We start from the raw sequence: 18,960 nt of genomic DNA on the forward strand, positions 1-18,960 counted from the left end.
ATCTGAGTGCATCCAGACTATGTGAAAATGCTAACAGCACGGATACATTTGTATGCCAGCCAGTGATCAAGAGCAATTTCCAGTTTGCCATGGCTACCAATTTTAAGGGCTGAGGTGTAAGCAATGTGCTACTTATCTTGTTTAGGTTTCAGACCTCAAAAAAAGGAAAAGGAAAAAAAAAAAAAAAAAGAAGCCATATACACAGGCAAAGAAAAACCACAACAAACAAACAAAAACAAAAAAAATCAGTCAACTCCTCCTCCCACCCCCTCAAAAAAAAAAAAAAATAAATAAAAAAAGAAAGGAAACTTTAGTGTTCTTGAGTGAGTTATGTCATTTGACAGGAAGAAACTGTGGTCGCTCATTTGTTTAGCAGCTAGAAGTGTATTAATCTCTGACAGATTTGCATAAATACAAAAAAATCCCACCAATCCTAACACTGTACTAGGGACATGCCTGTGGTTACAAAATAGCTTCCTACGACTTAATTTAAAATAGCTTAGTTGACAGTTACTTCAGAATCTAATATACTTTGTTCAGGGTCAACGTTGGTATGCTTTTAGTGGCAGCCTTGGTTCAGGAGTCAGGTATCTCAGTCAACACTGGAATTTGACTACAGAAGATCCAACCTCCTTCAGCTCCATCAAGAAAATCTGAAACTATAACAACCTGAATCTGTCTTTTTTATAAAATAATCTGAGAACTCCTTTTTTATGAACAGAGACCAAATGGTTCTCAGTGCACAAGCCATGCTTGCAAGCTTTATTGCTTTCCCCTGCTTGGACTAATATAGATACCATATATCTAAACTACCATCAAGAATGAGATTTTGGTGTTGGAGTCTGACACCTGCATTCTGCTCAGATATATGGTTTAAATTAATTTCACTGAGGGTGGTGGGAAAAGAGACTTCTCTAACTTTGCAAACCATCAGCACTGAAGGCTGGCAGGAGAACCGGCTGGAAGAGAGGTGCCTACAGTAGAAGGAGTTTCAAAGCCCTGAGAAATCACGTGGAAAATGATAATTAACTTTCTGTAGGAAGACATTCAAATACCAACTTCACTGACACCCCTTACTGCAGCTTCAAGATGCACACCAGGGTTTGAAACCTGTTTTGTCTGGTTTTTTCTTATGCAAAGTTAAGCCACTTAAAATACTTAAGAAGAGCTCGCTTTTATGAAGAACAGACATCATATTCAGTCAAATTTGTGTTTAAAATGGGCTAGCTGCAAAATGTATACACAAGTCTCAAAAGACTCTTAATCAAAGCATAGAAACTTTATCTCTGTACTTACTAACATTTGCAGCAATCTTCATTCATACACATTTTTGAGAGGAAATCAATTATGTCACAGACTTGCTACCCTTCTCCAAGGGCCTTCTTCCAATGGCTAATGATCCATGATAGATTATTTGAGGAAAACAGGGAAGAAAGAGGAGTAATTTGTACCCAAGAGTATCAAAGAAAGCTAGAAGGTGATTAGAGTAAGGCTTAAATTCAAAGCAAAATTTGTTATTTAACACCACATATAACTCATTCATATTCAAAAACATAATTAGAAAATGCACAAAAGCTGTATAGTGGATCCTACCCACTCTTCACAGGGTACCAGTTAATTGAAGATATTACATATTTTATTTGTGCTTTTTGGAAGTGGACAGGCACTGAAATGACAACCACAATCTCTTCTGGAAAATACACACAAGCACATTGCTGCTTACTGTCCTGCAACCTACTATAAATGCTATTTGGGATATTATGGTAATTCCACAACATCTTTGAGCCTATACTGCATGTGTATGCATATGTATGCATGACATGTTTAAATGTATAACATTTAGAAGCCAGAATTCATTTTTTACTTTGTGAAACTTGCATACCAACACCTAAAGAGTGTCCTTGTATACGCAGACTTGATTATCTATTAATATCATAGGGGTGCCAGGAGCTATTTAGCAACTAAGGACATTAAGCTGTACTCTACTGGATCACGACACACACAAGTCATCTTTTGTTCATGAAGTCTTAATGCTTATTAAAGATGGGTATCTAATACAGATATCTTGATGTCTATTATCTCAACACAGGAGTTCTTACACTTTCACTTTTCCAATTCTTTCCCCATTGCCACCTGGGGAGAGTAGGTGGCTGTGTGCTGCTGAGCTGCCTGCTGAGGTTAAACCACCAGCCAGCACCTCCAGATACCTCCCAACATTTATTGCCACACATCCTTTGTCTTTATTCTCCAACTGTGATCATCTTCTCCTAGAAAGATGTAGAAATGCCTTCTTCTCTCCCAAACCACTTTTCTCTGGGAACCTGTTAAATCAACCTCCTTTTCTTTCTGGACTCATTTACCAATTAAAACTGTCTGTGTGCAGGACAACGCTTGGCCAGCCTGCTAGTCGATGCATCAGTGTCACATCTGTCTAGTAACTGGAGGATTTAGGATATACCACTTTTGCTTAGTGCAAGTATTGTCAAAATTTACTACAGTCGGCACCAGTGGCACATAGGAAGTCCTGGGCTTTTGCATCACAGTTCAAAAATGGATACTCACCCCCCCACACACCCCAAATTTCTGCTAAATGTTATCATTTACTATTATTTATTTATTTTGCCACAAAAGTTGTCAAACTTATTAACTCATCTGTGTGTGTCTATTGCAAAGACACATGGCTTGAAGCAGAGGAATGACAGATTCTATTTTGTATCAGAATAGAATCCTTTGTTCACTGATTACTTGTATGTAGATAAAGACATGACTCCCTTATTTACAATAAGAGGTGTTAGGCAGGCACCAGTTTACTGATTTGCATGCAACAACTCAACTTGTTGAGCTGCTGCTTTATTTCATACAAACCCCCACAAGGCAGCAAGCATATCACATAAGCTAGATACATCACTCCCCCTGAAATACCAAACACATTTAATCATGCCGACAAATATTAGTTTTAACCTTATGTAAGCCTTGAATGAGCACACAAATCTTACTATTGCTATTTCAAGTCTATAACTGGCAAGATTCCCAGGTAAACCGCTGTCATTTTGGACAACACTAGGAAACTGAACTGAAGCAGTAAAACTCGGCCTGCCCCGAACAAGCAAATACAGTTCTTCGCGAAACAAAATTTCTAAGCAAAGTTTAGCACAGTATTACAAACAATTAAGATTCACACAGAAGAAATGCTAGGAATGGTTCAAAACAATAATGGAAATTTATGTCCCAAAACTGGTGTTCTTTTTCCAAATATTTGATATATGAGCATAAAATCCAGACATCAATGGCCTTCTAAGTCAAGAGCAGCTAAAGGCAACTAAATACCTCAAAGGAGATGCCTGCACCAAGAATTGGCTTTAAAAGTTCCAAATAGATGTTTAAATTTTATATTGCTCAGATTTGAAAAAATGTAGAGCTTGAGCTGGACTCAGGATGTGGGCAAAAGGCCAGACTCTCTCAGGAGCTTGAATTTCAAAAATGAGAGCATGAAAGATTTTGGAGCACTAGCCCTTACTTTTCCTGTCTTATTGAGGGCGAGTGAGCAAGAGGATAATTTGAAAACTTGGCCATACATGTCTCATTTTCATTTTGTTTCTTTTAAACAAATAGATCAGCCTAACAATCTCCAGGACAAACAAAGCTCAACAAAAAGGATCCCCACCCAGCACTATGATTATAAAGCATTTTGTTTGGCTTAGTCTTCCAGGACAAATAAAAGCATAAATACATTGTCTTCATGCATAAACTGGAGACATGCAACTGAGATTGATCACTACTGGTATGAAGTCTTAAAACTATGCACTGCAAGCCTATACCAGATGTGTTCATTACCTTTGCTCCTAATGGTTCCTCTGTACTGGAATGATGGGCAACACTCTTATTTCTCCATGACACAAATATCAAACTCATAATGAAGACTATTATTCTTTTCCCCCCACTCCCAATGAACTACACCACACAGATGATGAAATTTCATAACTGGTATTGTTGCTTTCTTAAAAAAGAAAATTGGGAAATGAAGACTTCCAAGTGACAGAAGAAAAGAAAGACTATACATTTTTCCAGTCTTACCAGCCATGTTTGTGCACAGAATTCTGTTTGATGTCCCAAGCTTATATATATATATTTTAATTTATTTATTTATTTTTTTTGCCATGAGAGGGAAAAAGAGATGAGAGTATGACCATAAGGATGATCAAAGGATTGGAGCCTACAAAGAAAAGTTGAGGGAGCTGGGCTTGTTTATCTTGGGAAGAAAAGGCTCTGAAGAGACCTTACTGGGGCCTCCCAGTACTTGAAGGAAGCTTATAAGCAGAAAAGAGACCAACTTTTTACATGGTCTGACAGTGACAGGATAGGAGGAAATGGTTTTAAACTAAGCGAGGGGAGATTTAAATTAGATGTTGGGAAGAAGTTCTTTATTTGGAGTATGATGAGGCCTTACCACAGGATACCCAGAGAAACTCTGGATGCCTCATCCCTGGAGGTGCTCAATGCATGATGATCTTTAAGGTCTCCTCCAACCTAAACTCTTCTATGATTCTATGCTCAGCCATTTGGCAAACAAAGAATATAAAACTGTGAGGAAGGAGAAGCTTATTATGCAATTAAGAATCATTCCTATGATTTGATTAATTTCACCACAAATTCAAAGAACCACTGGAGATTCAACTTTGGTTTCAATGCTCATTTATCCAAATCCCTAACTCTGTGGAGTTGACTTTCTGTCATTTAAAAAACAAACAAACAAAAACATAAAATGGTTTGAGTCAGAAGGGACCTGAAAAGCTATTCATTTCCAATGCCCTGCCACAGGCTCATTATCCCCACCACATCATGATGTCCATAGCCCTATCCAACCTGGCTTTGAGCACCTTCCAGGGATGGAGCATCCATGGTTTCTCTGGGCAACCAGTGCCAGTCCTTTACCACCCTCTAAATATAGAATGTCTTTCTGAAACCTAATTTAAATCTACTCTCTTCTAGTTTAAATCCTTTATCCCTTGTCCTATTTATGCTACACTTTGATATTATGCTGATAAGGGTCCCTCTCCAGTTTTCTCCAGTTTCCCATATCCCACTATCGACACGCCCCAAATCTATGACATTGAATTCCTCCACATTCTAAAAACTGCACCACTGACATTTATCAACAGTTGCTGAATGTTAATGAAGACCAACTAGTGGATGTGAGCACAGTTAAGTGGTGGGTGATGAAACACCGAAACAGTGGGTCACCTCCACCAGTGCAGATTTTTATCAGCACAGCATACAGGCTCTAGATCATTGCTGGTGAAAACGCATGGCTAATGGTGGTGACTGTGTCGAAAAATAGTGTTTTGTAGGTGAGAATTTGCTCTACCAAGCTAGTATTAGAATCGCAAGGTTGGAAACAATCTGCAGGATCATCTAGTCCAACCGCCTTCTCATTACCATTGCTACCTAAGCACTAAACCATATCTCGCAGCTCCTCATCCAGACGCCTCTTGAACACTGCCAAGGACGGCGACTACACAATCTCCCTGGGCAGCCATTCCAGAGCCTGACCACTCTCTGAGAGAAAAAGCTTTTCCTTATGTCTAATATAAATCTTTGGTACAACTTGCGGCCATTTCCTCAGGTCCTGCTCGTTGCCTGGGAGAAGAGGCCAAACTGCTCCTCATCACAGCCTCCCTTTAGGAGGTTGTAGAGTGCAGTGAGATCTCCACTGAGCCTCCTCTTCTCCAGACTGAACAATCCCAGCTCCCTCAGCCACTCCTCATAGGATTTGTTCTCCAGACTCCTCACCAGTTTTGTTGCCTTTCTCTGGACACACTCCAGGGTCTCAGTGTCTTTCCTGTAGTGAGGGGCCCGAAACTGAACACAACACTCAAGATGCAGCCTCAGCAGTGCAGAATACAGGGGGATGCTCACCTCCCTGCTCCTGCTGGCCACACTATTTCTAACGCAGGCCAGGATGCCGCTGGCCCTCTTGGTCACTTGGGCACACTGTCAGCTCACGTTCAGCCGAGCATCAACCAACACCCCCAGGTCCCTTTCTTCTTCACAGTTATCCAGCCACTCATCCCCAAGCCTATAGCGCTGCATGGGATTATTGTGGCCAAAGTGCAGGATCTGACCTAATTTGGCCTTGTTATTGTTCTCTTTCTATCAGTTGCAGTTTCCATGGAAGTAAATAGGAGGCATTACTTCTGGAGCAACCTATGCAAAGCCAAACAGTAAGAGAAATTAATAATAAAAATAAAACAATAAATAATATAAAACAACCCCCCCCCCCCCCCCCATGTACTCCCCTCCGCCCAAATACTGAAGACACCAAAAATAAAAATAAAACAACAGCTAGCCTTCCCTTGCCTTTCCCCATATACAAAACTAAGAAAAACAAAAACAAATTTAAATGGTTCCAGCTCTTTCACAATTATTTCTTATTCTTAAAATGGCATGATAATACAGGGGGGAATATGTAGAACTGCAAATTAACAAAGCTTTTCTATCTAAAAATTTTCTTGTTTGAACATACATATCTTCCCACACAAAGGTAAAATCAAATGAAAATTGAAAGAGAACCAAGTTATACTAAGGCTTGCTGTGTGCATAAAGCAGTTTGCTGTCTCAGTATTTTCTAGCGCGTTATCCAACTTGGGAAAGTTTGCTTTACAACACACAAAAGATCTTACGATCTTGGAACCTTCAGGACCATGTACTTTGTGGTTAGGCTAATCTGATGCTTTACCCCAGTGATATGTCTGAATTAATCTTATCTTTGGTTGTCAACGCAACAAGCTCCCAGGAATTAAATGAGAATCTTGTAACATTAAAACAAAGTTGTTTATTATCAACCATGCACAAGCTGTTGGTATGGCTAGCTGCCACACAAATCAAGGTTAAAACAGACCAGGCTTACAGCTGAAATACAACTAATATGACATTATTCTTTCAGACATTTGGTTGGGCTGATAAATTTATAACTCTGTAATTTACACAGTGTCCCCATGACATGTGGCAGTAATGCTATTGTATATGGAGATTTTTATCATAGGAATAAAGGGGAGAAAAATCTACATTTTCCTAATGCAAATCTTTCCCATAACAATTTCAGAATGCATGCTGGCTTGCTGAAGTGTACAATTTACCTATGTGACAGTACATGAAGTTCAGATAGTGATGGATAATTATTTTAATGCAATGCAAAATTACTCTGTGGAACTCACTGGTACAGAAAGTGGTTAAGTTATCACATATAATACCGCTAAATAAAAGTATATTCTTCAGTAACATGAGGCTTGAAAGATTTATTCTGCCTTCTGACTCATGCATCGCATCAGTAACGCAAATACTGCTAGAATTCAGCATTAAGAGAGAAAATTCAATTAGCAGGATTTTAACACTCTTGTGTAACACGGGAACTGTCTCATGGGAACAGACAGGAGTTTGTTTTATATGACCTTCTATCCCTGAGAGATACAGAAAGCCTACATGGATACGTTCCCAAAAAAGGAAAGATTTTCTTCAACCTCAGATAATAGTTGGCCGAAGCGTGAGCACTTATATCCTTCCCCATCCATTTTAATCCTATCTAATTGTAGATGTTCTCATCACCCATTAACCCATCACCCATCCTTTTAGTTTCACCTCCCCAATTCTAAGCATATGGCCTCCATGGTATCTGCTGGCACTGATTCCTCCAAGCTCATTTTCATGCGGGTTATTGCTTTCCAATCTCTTGCAAGACTTTCCCCTCCCTTTGTGTTATGACAAAATTCAAACAACAAAAGCCTAAATCGCCATTTCTGAGAAGTGCTCATTATTCTAGATAACTGCCTCTGTAATTAAACGCTCCCCATAAGAAAGTCCTTCTAGGTCTGAAATTATTAGCCAACTATTGCCGGAACCCCTCAGTCAAAGCATATTTTTATCATCTTCCTCAAGGAATTCAGAATTGGCCGCTTCTACTGAGTAGATACAAAGCTACCATATATAGGTAACCACCCTGTTCCAGATCATCACATCTTAAAAAAGCATCATACATACTGATTATATGGATTACTCCCTGGAAAGCTGATTTTATTCAACAGTGCCACTAAGCTTCCAGCTGCTGAAGGAATAAGAAATGCTCAGCCTTTTGCTGCTAAACTAGTTCTGCTTTCCCATCCACTTTCACCATGTAGATTTGTGCAAACTTCCTGTGTGGTCTGACTGCTGTTGTATAAGACCAAATGGGGGAGAAAAAAAAAAAAAAAAAAAAAAAAAAGCAGAACTTATCTTGTGTTCCAAATTGCCATGTTTTGCGATGTTGCAACCTGGAGTCCAACATTTTTACATGTCCACATCACAAGTTCTTTGTGTACATGGCTCATTTTCATCACAGCAGCTTGTTCGTTTTTTTTTTTCCCTGTTGTTACTGCATGCATTTTCATAATATCTGCTTAAATTTAATCCATAAACTGAATTGCCAATACATAAGAACCAAACAAGCCTGCTGTAACTTGCAGAGAGTTTAATGTGAAAGCAAGGCAATGATTACTACAATCAGATTAATGCAGTACAGTCCAGCCATGTTTCTGTACATTGTGGTACATTTTGATCTCAAGGTGTTTTATTCTTTTAAATAGTGACTACAGTGTTGATTTTTTTTCCCCCATAAGTTAAGACTTTGCTTAAGACTTTTCTCCTATGATATCCATACAATAAATATTTGTAACTGCACCAAAAATAATATTGGCAATTGTAACTTCTTATCTTCCTGTAATAGGACAAAACTGTGACTCTTGGAATTGGACCTGCAACTCTCTCTGCCATTCTCCTCATTTCCAGTTCAGTCTCAGTTCAACCACACCAATGCAAACAGCATGCATGTTTTTGGTAGCAGATCAAATCCTGTTTGCTATGTTGTCACCGTATAAATAATTACCTCTTTTTGTTGTTGAATGCTTTCTTGTGTATTGTTGTGCAGTATCCATGCATCAGAGAAAGAAGAAAGGATGTAGAAGTGCAATAACCATCTCAGACACATCACTATGGGAAAATTCAGGCTGAATGTACTTTTCTCTGAAAGTAATGCCTCCTATTAAATTCCATGGAAACTACAACAGAACAATAACATAATTGATACAGCAAATTCACAGCTACAAAATGCTATTTCTTCAACTTAGTTGCCACCATTAGCTGGTTCACATGGGTGAGCTGATCAAGACACTCCTGTGTGACAGCTGTGCATGGTCATTCAGAACGTGACTTGTCTTTCTCACTGTCATCACTGTTGAAACACACCACTGTACTTACATGCACTTTCTGGTCACCATGAACATTCAGCAATGCGCATCAGTGGATGACAATTTTTCTGTGTGATGGAATTCAATGATACACATTTGCCTCAGACGCACTTCCGTGTCAGACAGCAATTTGTCAGACTGCCCCTTTGCTGCCATCTGTCACATGGCAACAAAGTGTAACAGAATATTGGTGGGAAGATTCACCATCTACTGCCATACCACCAACATCTGCCTCTGATGTGGTGAGCCAAAATGAGACATTAATTTTGAAGCAGGTCTTGTAATTTATTTATTTATTTATTTAATATGTAAAATATTGCTAGGGAGTGTATATTCAAGTTACAGAACCTAGCAGTAAAAAAGTAACTTTGCTTTTTCTCCAGATTGTGGGCATGGAGAACAGAGACTGCTTTTAAATTCGTGTATCTCACTGGCATTTTTTCCTCATAAGATTTAAGCAAAGATCTCGAAGATGACATGAAACAGTGACGTTGCCAGTTTTGAGGAATCATGTAACCAGATTCTGGAGATGCACTTGTAAGACCTGTATAAACAGCATGATCTCTCATTAACCACAGATTTTAAGAATTTCACAGCAAGAAGAGAACTTACTGACCACAGATGTAGCTTTAACATTCAGCAAACAGCTAGGAGATCTGAACTCAGTTTAGGAGTAGTCCCAGAGCCCTATGGAGGAGCCTCATTGCTCTGGGTTAAAAATACAAACTGCTTTATCAGGAATAATAAAAAAATTCTGCTTGCGAAAATCACAACTAGCTCTAAAGGGCAGCAGAGATATTTCAGTCTGATGCAGCAGATTTGGTTTCCTCTATTACCACTTCCCAGTGACTTAAAATTGCTGTGCAACTTACAGAGTTGGTTTACACAGCCTGACTGCAAACTAGGATGTTATAGGGTCAGATCTGTTAGAAGATTATATTAAATTTATTAGTTTACTTGAATGCTGATTGAAAGAGCAAAGAAATAGTCATTTATTTCTTTTAAATAGAGGGGAAAAAATAACTAGAAATTTAAAGCCTAAGTTAATCTTATTCCCAAGAGCCTTACAGAGTCTAGACTTCAGACAGTAAATCTGGTCAACAGCAAGCTGGAAGTAATTCATACAGTAACTGCTCTGAACAGGACATTTTTTCACCCATTAGATCTAAACATTTTCCATGGAAGAAGATGTCAAGTCTTCTCCAAAACACACAGGTCCCAGCTCTCAGATAGTCTAAGCCAGTACAACTTGCTCCAAGGAACGCCGTCAGTTCATGTCAACTGGAAATCCAACTCCAAATCACATAAAATACTGCCTCGATTAATTCCTCTTGGAATCAATGAAAGTTTACATCAGTGTTTAAATACTTTTCTCCCCATCATCCTATTTGAGGCCTTTAATACCTTTCCCCCCTTCTAAGTCCATAAATTTTCCCAGGGCTCTGCCTACAGAAATCGCTTATTTTGGCTCATCCAGATGAAACTTGACACTGGACAGCAACATTCTACAACTCCTGCCGAGGCCAATTTTTCCAAGAAGTAACAAGTCTAAGGTCTACAAGGAAACCCACAAGCCTCAGCAGTGCTCTTTTAAAACCAGAGTGATGGAAGCGATGTCCATCAGATTAGCAAAAATGCGCAACAGCTCTACTGACTCAAATGATCAACTCTATAACATGAGTCATATGTTTCCTATCAAAGGAATTCTCATGCAAAGCCAAGCAAATCTTCCAAGGATTAGAATCCACCTTCCATTAACATGGTCTAAGCCCTTGCTTTCTTCAAGTAAAGATTAATTACAGTGCTAAAGGTTGAGAAGTTATGTCCATTCTAAAAATGCCTGAAGGTGAATTTAGTTGCTATTTGCGGATCAGATAGATTCAGCTTGAGGTTTGCCAACGGATCAGCCAATGTCTCCTGATTCAGGATGAGCATAATGGGAGATGCAGTGTCAGGGTGACAACTGTACTTTAACTCACTTGTATATTTACAGTATATTTTGAATGGAGAAAGACCTTTAGATCCACACATATTTCTAAACTGCAGTGTCCACAGCTTTAAAAAGACTCAACTATAGCCTTTTCACATCACTGTTTTCTTTGGGATTTGGAAATGGAGAACCCTATTTAAAACTAAAAATCTTGAAGCTAAAGAAAAAATTTAACTCCTCTCTGATTTACTTTTCCTTGCAAACTTGTGTGGAATATACTTAATCAAGCTGTTTAAGAGAATGCTCTGCCACAAAGTGTTAATAGATAAAATTTCCAGTCCCGCCTAACTTCTGGCTCCACTGATCTGCTGAGGTAAGACAAACACTGCCTGCATTTTAGGCACGTTCACCTGAGAATCAGTCTTCCACTAATTATTCCCAGAATCTCCCATAAAGTTACGTGAAGAAGGAAATTCATCTTCTAACAGGTACAAATAATCAGTATGTATAAAGCTTTTTAGAATAATAACCAACTGCAAGACAATTTAGCTTGAAATCTATTTTGAAATAATCTAGCAGAACTTACACAATAGATTTTTTCTGACAATATGAAATCTATACATTCAACAGAAGAGAGGGACAGTATAGTTATTATGATAATTGCTGAGCTTCCCAATATTTCTACTTTAGAAGATCTTAACATTTAAATACCAGTTTAGAACAAATAAATACATAAAAGTCAGTAGCTGCTGATAAACAGTGGTCCATAAGCACAGTGGTGTATTAACAAGAACTTGGAAGCAAGTGCCCTGTAACGAGCTGCCAACTCTACACAGTAGGTGCACTGACTTTATCATGAGGAATAAAAACAATCAGGAGTCTTTTCTGCCGATGATGAGGCAAAAAGATACATAAAATCAGGGAAAGACTGCCCGAGAAAAGTTACATAAAAACACAATTTTTTATGAGAATTTTGTTGTTTAATTAAGGAAAATTCTTGTATTATCAGTATAAGCAGGTCCAAATGAAGGAGGAGGGATGGTAACATTTAGGTCACACTCAGAGGTTGTTTATTTATTTTTAGTTACAGGAAGCATTTTTTTTCCACAAATAATAGAGCTCCTGAAGTCTAAACAGCTTCCCTGGGAGATGGTGATACCCATCAGACTACATCCACAGGGAAAAGTTGGATCATTTTCCTTACACACAAGAAATTCAGCTCCTGCTCAGGTCAATCAAAAGAAAATCCTCTGGCTCTTGCAGAGATCCAGCAAAAGACTACAAATATCCCTGGTATCACCTGCTTCTGGTCCATGCTTGGTACAGCATCTTATTCTTTAATGAATCCCTGTTGAAGAGAACAAAGCCTGTTATTCAGACAATGCTGTAAGAACAACTGCTAGAAAAATAAGTACTAAAAGGATTTCGTTGTCCTAATTACACCTTACACACAGGACACAGTGGGTACCTATGTTACTGAAGGCCGGGAAAGTGCTGTGTAGCCTGGGAATCTCTGAATAGTGATGAACCACAGGTAAGTAGAGCTGCATTTCCACTGAAGAGGGTGAGGGAGAGGGAAATAAAATCAAGAAGAGAAAGAAATGAAGCTATGACAAGTTATTTGTATGGTCATTTATGAGACCAGAAAGCAGCATCTATGTAGAGAAGGAAATGCATACAAAGGAGAGATAGAACTTGGATGACTGGGTGGTGGGGGCATTAATAAAGCAAAACAGTGAGCTTACAAATTGTGACAAAATTTTAATAAACAGAAGAATTAAAAAAAAAAAAAAAGGGAAAAAAAAAATAACAAAACTAAGTAATTTGACATTGGGTAAATCTCAAACAAAGCATTCATTTCTGCAGTCATTCATAGATACCATGCTTCCACCATCAGCTTCATCCTAACAACTTCTTGGAAAAATAGAAGGCTGTTGCATAGAGGGAAATTTGAGTGATTGTCCAAGGAGTTGCCTAGCAAAGGCAGAAATACTGAGGGAAGGGCATGGAATTACTTATTCTCTAGAGAGTTTAATCCTAGTTTCATTCAAAAGTTATTTTTATGAGGGCAGGTGCTAAAAAGTCCAGCCGAAGAGTGAAACTTCATTGCTGTGGGCTCTCCGTGGATAGAGTCGTATGCCATGGCAAGTCTTAACAACTCCATTTTATTGGATTGGAACTGAGGTACACAGAGATTAAGTAACTCATCCTAACTGTCTCAAAGTCTGGGGAGAGGTTGAATTATAACCTTATCTCTTGAAGCATAATATAAGTTCTCCACAACCTTTCCTTTCTACAGAGTAATTTCCTCATTTCAGATCCACAGAACTAGACAAACTAAGGTTCACAATGGATTAGTTACAAATTGGTGCAGCGATCTAGTTTTGTACTTTCATTGACTCGCAAGATGAAGACAATGAAATGGTAGCTGAAAGCAAATATAAAGAAGTAATGTGTGTATGAGGGGAGGATCCTGATTTTTCTTATGATCTTATAATACGTATACGCTTGTAACTGAGCACTGTTAATTACTAGTCATAAATTAAATTCTGAAGCACAATAGATACAGAAACAACATGATCCTCTTGTCCTCCAAAGAAAGAAGAATGAATTCAACATCTCAAGGCCTTAGGACGCAAACTGAGCACGGGTACAGATTGCCCAGAGAGGTTGCAGAGTCTCACCTTCTTTGGGGATCTCCAAAGTTACCCGAACATCAGCTACCTGCTCTGGGTGTCCTTGCTTGAACAGGTGTTGGACTACGTAAACCCAGATGTCCTTTCCAACCTCAGCCATTCCAGAACTCCATGAAAACACCTCAAACAGCTACTGCATGTCCCAACATATAGAAGCAAGACAAAATTGCACCTGAAAATAGCCCTTCCAACACATTGCTTTGTTAATATGGATGCAACCAGTGGGTCAAACTACAGAATTTCTTTGCTACAACATATTGTGGGTTTTTTCAAATTTAAAACTGCAAAGAACACAGATAAATTCAATGAGGAATCATTCATTGAGGGGAAAAAAAAAAAAATAATAATAATAATAAAACACTGCTAACATAGGAAGCCCTTGAACTGCAAGTCCCTGGTAGCCGGGATGAGCATGACTGCAAATTTGCTCTCTTACACTCTTGCTAAACACTTGCTTTACTGCTTTGGAAATTTCATATTACATAGGTAAGGGTTTAGGGCACTTTAAACAATTAGACAAAGGAGCACAGCAGCAGTTGTAAGTAAACCTCTTTGTAAAAGAGCATTCATTTGAATTGGATGGTTAAATCCCCAATGAAGCACCTGGAAGATTTACCAACTCATGTCCAAATGAGCAAGATGTAATGAGCTTGTATACAGGCTCAATATGAAAAGAGGATTGTTTTTAGTAAAATGGTAGAGAATAACCTCTTACTGAAAAGAGCTATATTGAATTTTAATCAGAGGAAAATAAAGATGAAAGAATAAATCTGCATGGGCTTAGAAAAGGACTAGATGACTTTCTCAGTAGTTAACAATGATGCTGGAGAGTGTTACACCCTACTCTTCTATTTTCTGTTATCTTTACTTTTTCGATTGCTCCAGATATCCTGTCTAAGAAAAGGAAAACAAAATAAAAATAAACCTTTAAAAACAAACAAACAAACCAAAAGCAACAAGAAAAACTGCTAGTGTTGTCTTCTGCGAAGTAGAGAGAAAATACAGAGAAAACATGAAATGAAAAAGTTATTAAAAACCCATACTTCAATTACAACCAGTTTGCTGGCCCTAATTGTTCATCCCAGTATTTTTCACTGCAGAGTTACATGTTCAAACTGGAAGTGGAGAAACCCAGACTAGTTCTGCTGCTCATATTTTATATATTAGATCTTTGTCACAGCCACCATTCATTTTCATTTCTGTGACGACTTGGGGCTTATGTGACCCTCACTAACATTCCTTTCGGTGCAGGCTTGTATTTTCAGAGATGTTAAATGGAAAATCATTTCTAAAATGTGCTTTTAGTTATGAAAAAATTCACGTACCCCCTTTTATTTTTCTCCTTTTTTCTTTTAACAAGCATATTTTGGCAATTATTAGGGAATTTGTGCTCTCCACTGATGTCTAAAATTCCATTATTTGTATTTCATCGTGGTGATGGAGTCCAGCATTATGTCCCAGAACCAAACTTTTGGGACTCTATTAGAGCTGTTTTTGAAGAATGGGTGGAGACAACATTGTTTGGGTCCTTGGAGTAAAGCATGTGAAAACATTTTTTGTTCCTTTTCTGAATAGTAGTTTGATGTTAAAGATCCACGCACTAAACTAGTCTGCTCTGACACTGAATACAACTGAGAAAGCCTCACCATATCACTAGTTTTGTTGAGATGGAAAGCCAGAAGTCAAATCAGTAACAGGATTCACAGTGCTACAGTTCTGAGGTTGTTGTTCCATGCCAATAACTGAATTTGAGCCATTGCATGTGCCTTTTCCCCCAGATTCGTACCTTGAAGCTACTTAACCTATTTGTTTAATTTCACAGGTAACCCATAGGAGGTGAAAGGGAAAGGATGTTTTTCCCCAGCAAACTCATAACATCAACACAACATGGCTGAAATTGCTTTTCTTTTTGTGCTTGGCTTTGCAAGGTTCCTGCTCTGCTCTTGCAGCTGCTGGGGCTCAGAGCACAGGCTCCAGTTTCAGAAGCAGCAACCAAAGCCATGCCATGCCATGAGGAGCAAGACAATGTCAAAGAAGTACAAGGAGAGGTGGGGGCATGGAGTATAGATATCTCTAACATCAACAGATGGTCTGTGTCTCTTCTGCATGCTAGTGGGACGAGACCCCATCTTCCATATCACTTCAGAGCCAGATAAATGGTGTTTCTGACCACGGAGCACAGACCATTGCTGGTATAGCTCTGAAGTCTTTTAAAAAAAGTGAAGTTTTGCCAAGCTCTCCTAGCTCCAAGGAGCCCAACAGGTACTGCACTTATTTCACTACAGAGTGAGAAAGGAAGATCAGGCAGAAGTGTGTTAATGTCAAAACACAGGTGCTTTTCTGGGGGCTTATCTGAAGAGAAACAGAAGAAAAAAAAGAAAAAAAGAAAAATCCGAGCTCTCATGGGCTTGCTTTCCAATAGTTTTAATACTCAGGTCACTGACAAGAAATCCAATGAAAGAAAATATTTCTTGAAAAGGGTTTTGTTGCTTTGTTTTGCACACTCACCTGTGTTAAGAGGCCCTAACACGAACCTAGTGGGTGCCAAGATCTCCAGAAAGCATTGCATTTCTTGCCATTCCACCTCAGTCAGAAACAACAACAGAAGAGGCATGTCTGGCATGACACTATAGACACACCATGTATTTGTTTTAATACATGAGGGTTAATGCTTTAAAACTAAAATAGGGGAGGTTTAGACTGGATGTATTTGGAAAACTCTTCACTGAGAGGATGGCAAGGCACTGGCAGAGCTGCCCAGAGAAATTATAGATGCCCCATGTCTGGAGGTGCTCACGGCCAGGTTGGACGGGGCCCTGGACAGCCTGAGCTGGTGGGGGGCAATCAGCCCATGGTGGTGGGCATTGGAACTGGATGATCTTTGAGGTCCCTTCCAATTCAAGCCATTCCATGATTCTATGATTCCCCCAGTCAGCCAGGTCTCAAACTATGACCCAGTCACAGGACAAACTAATAGGCATGCAGAAGGAAAATTAGACTGAGAATTTGCCACTGCTGAACACTATTGTTGAGGTGTCTGCAATATTTCCTGCTGCATTCTGGGTCTTCAGGAATTACTTCATGCCACCTCTTTTTCTTATAAATATTAACTACGTTTTCCCTTGATACGAGTTGCCAGTAAGTTCAGAGGCATCAAACTAAACTAGATAGAGACTGGTCTGCAGGAAAGAAACTAAAATTTAAAAGGAAAGGTGGAACTGACTCACAGTTGGCATCTCAAGCCATGACTTGTATACTGACTTTGAGCTGATTTTTTTTTTTTTTTTTTTAAACTATCAATTGATCATTTCACTTACATTGCACACTGCCTCTTCCTGCATTTTCATAGTGTTGTAGAATTGTTTGACTTGGAAGGAACCCTATAACGTCATCTATTCCAACCCCCTGCAATGAACACCTGCAGCTAGATCAGGTTGCTCAGAGCCCCATCCAGTCTGACCATCTCCAGGGATGGGACATCCATCACTTCTCTGGGCAACTTGTTTCAGAACTTCATTACCCTTACTGCAAGTACCTTTTCCTTACATCTAATCTAAAACTCCCCTCTTCTAGTCTGAAACCATTTCCCCTTGTCTTATCACAACAGACCCTGTGAAAGAGCCTGTCCCCTTCTTCCTTATAGCCACCCTTTAGATACTGAAAGGGGCTTTTACCCTCCACATCCCACAGTTATCTGTACATACAGAGTTGCCGCTGTGTTCATACACAGTAACTACATAAAGAAGTGCTGTGTAAATTGATTTAACTGCATCCCTGACCTGCTCTTTGTCTGTACCTCCCTAATTTCCAGATTCACACACAAAGTTGTTAAACTTCAGTCACGCTTTAGGGAAAAGAGCACCAGGAGGATAGATCTGCTCCATTCATATAAACACATCACTTTCTTAAGAAAACAGGATTGTTTGAAAGAGCAGCAGTCTCTCTTCCTTAAATCACTTCAGCTTTCATGTTCTCCATGTCATCCCTTTCGTCAGCAAAAACCTGCTATCACCTGACTACCCTAGCAGAGGAATCAGAAGTTGTCTCCAAATGGGATAAACTTTTAAAGTAATTCCTAGAATAGCTTCTTCTGGTGCACACACGCAGCAGACAACACATATGGAGCTCTGCAAAAGCACTTTCCTGGCATTCACTTGCAGCGGATGACTCACAGGAGTCATTCTGAGTACGGATCACCCTGACGCGACCACTCTTCCCCTGAAGCCACTCAGACCCCTCAGTTTGCAGCACGCCAACCTCTATGCTGAGGTTTCAGACATGAAATAGAAACGATGTGCTGACAGTCTTAATAAGAAAATTAAAAGCCAAATCTGTAGTAGAACTCTTCAGCCAATTCTCACATGGCACAGACGAACATAAGGGATCCTCACACACACTGCTGTGCACAGGCTCTGAAGACATTCAGAGAAAATTTAACTTCTGAGAAAAGGAAGTCAAACGCTTGGCAAATATAAGGGAAAAATCTCAGTCTGTAAGTAGATGCCATGGTTTGATTTTGAGGGCTTGCTCAGTTCAAGGTGCATGAAGCCATTTAAAGCACTGTAGCAAGACCCTCACTTAAACTTCAGCATCATAAAAAAATTAAAAAAAATCACAACTCATGCACCCCCTCAAAATCTTTGCAATTATCCTTTTTAAAAAAAAAAATAAATGCAAAAAGCACCACAAAACTCTATTAGGTGCAGATTTACGTTTTGCATCTCAGTTGAGAGAAACAAACTTTGTATTCAACTTATTTAGAATTTAACCAACTACATCCCCAGCTGTTTCCATGAAGTTTCTACAAACCATCTGCAAACTTTTTACACGTCAAGATTCTCAATCAGCAAAGCAGTGCAGTTATAGCAGCATTGAACATGGCCTCTTGACACTAGATTTTTAATATCTGCAGCAGACAATAACAGTGGTTTTGGTGGTTTGAATTAATGTTATTCACTATTCAAAGAAAAAAAAAAAAACAACAAAAACACAGCACTGCTGAAAGCAAAAAATCAGTAAAATTTCTAAGTATCAAATACATTCATCAAAAGGCATAAAG

At 39.0% G+C, this 18,960-nt stretch overlaps 1 protein-coding gene across 2 annotated transcripts in view; it reads right to left on the reverse strand.

The window, feature by feature from the left end:
- CELF2 (CUGBP Elav-like family member 2) overlaps positions 1-18,960 on the reverse strand; it is a 555,355-nt gene that overhangs the window by 351,704 nt on the left and 184,691 nt on the right. The window lies entirely within an intron of this gene.

The sequence above is a fragment of the Tympanuchus pallidicinctus genome, unplaced genomic scaffold (genome assembly GCF_026119805.1).
Source record: "Tympanuchus pallidicinctus isolate F22 unplaced genomic scaffold, pur_lepc_1.0 scaffold19, whole genome shotgun sequence".
Classification (NCBI taxonomy): Eukaryota; Metazoa; Chordata; class Aves; order Galliformes; family Phasianidae; genus Tympanuchus; species Tympanuchus pallidicinctus.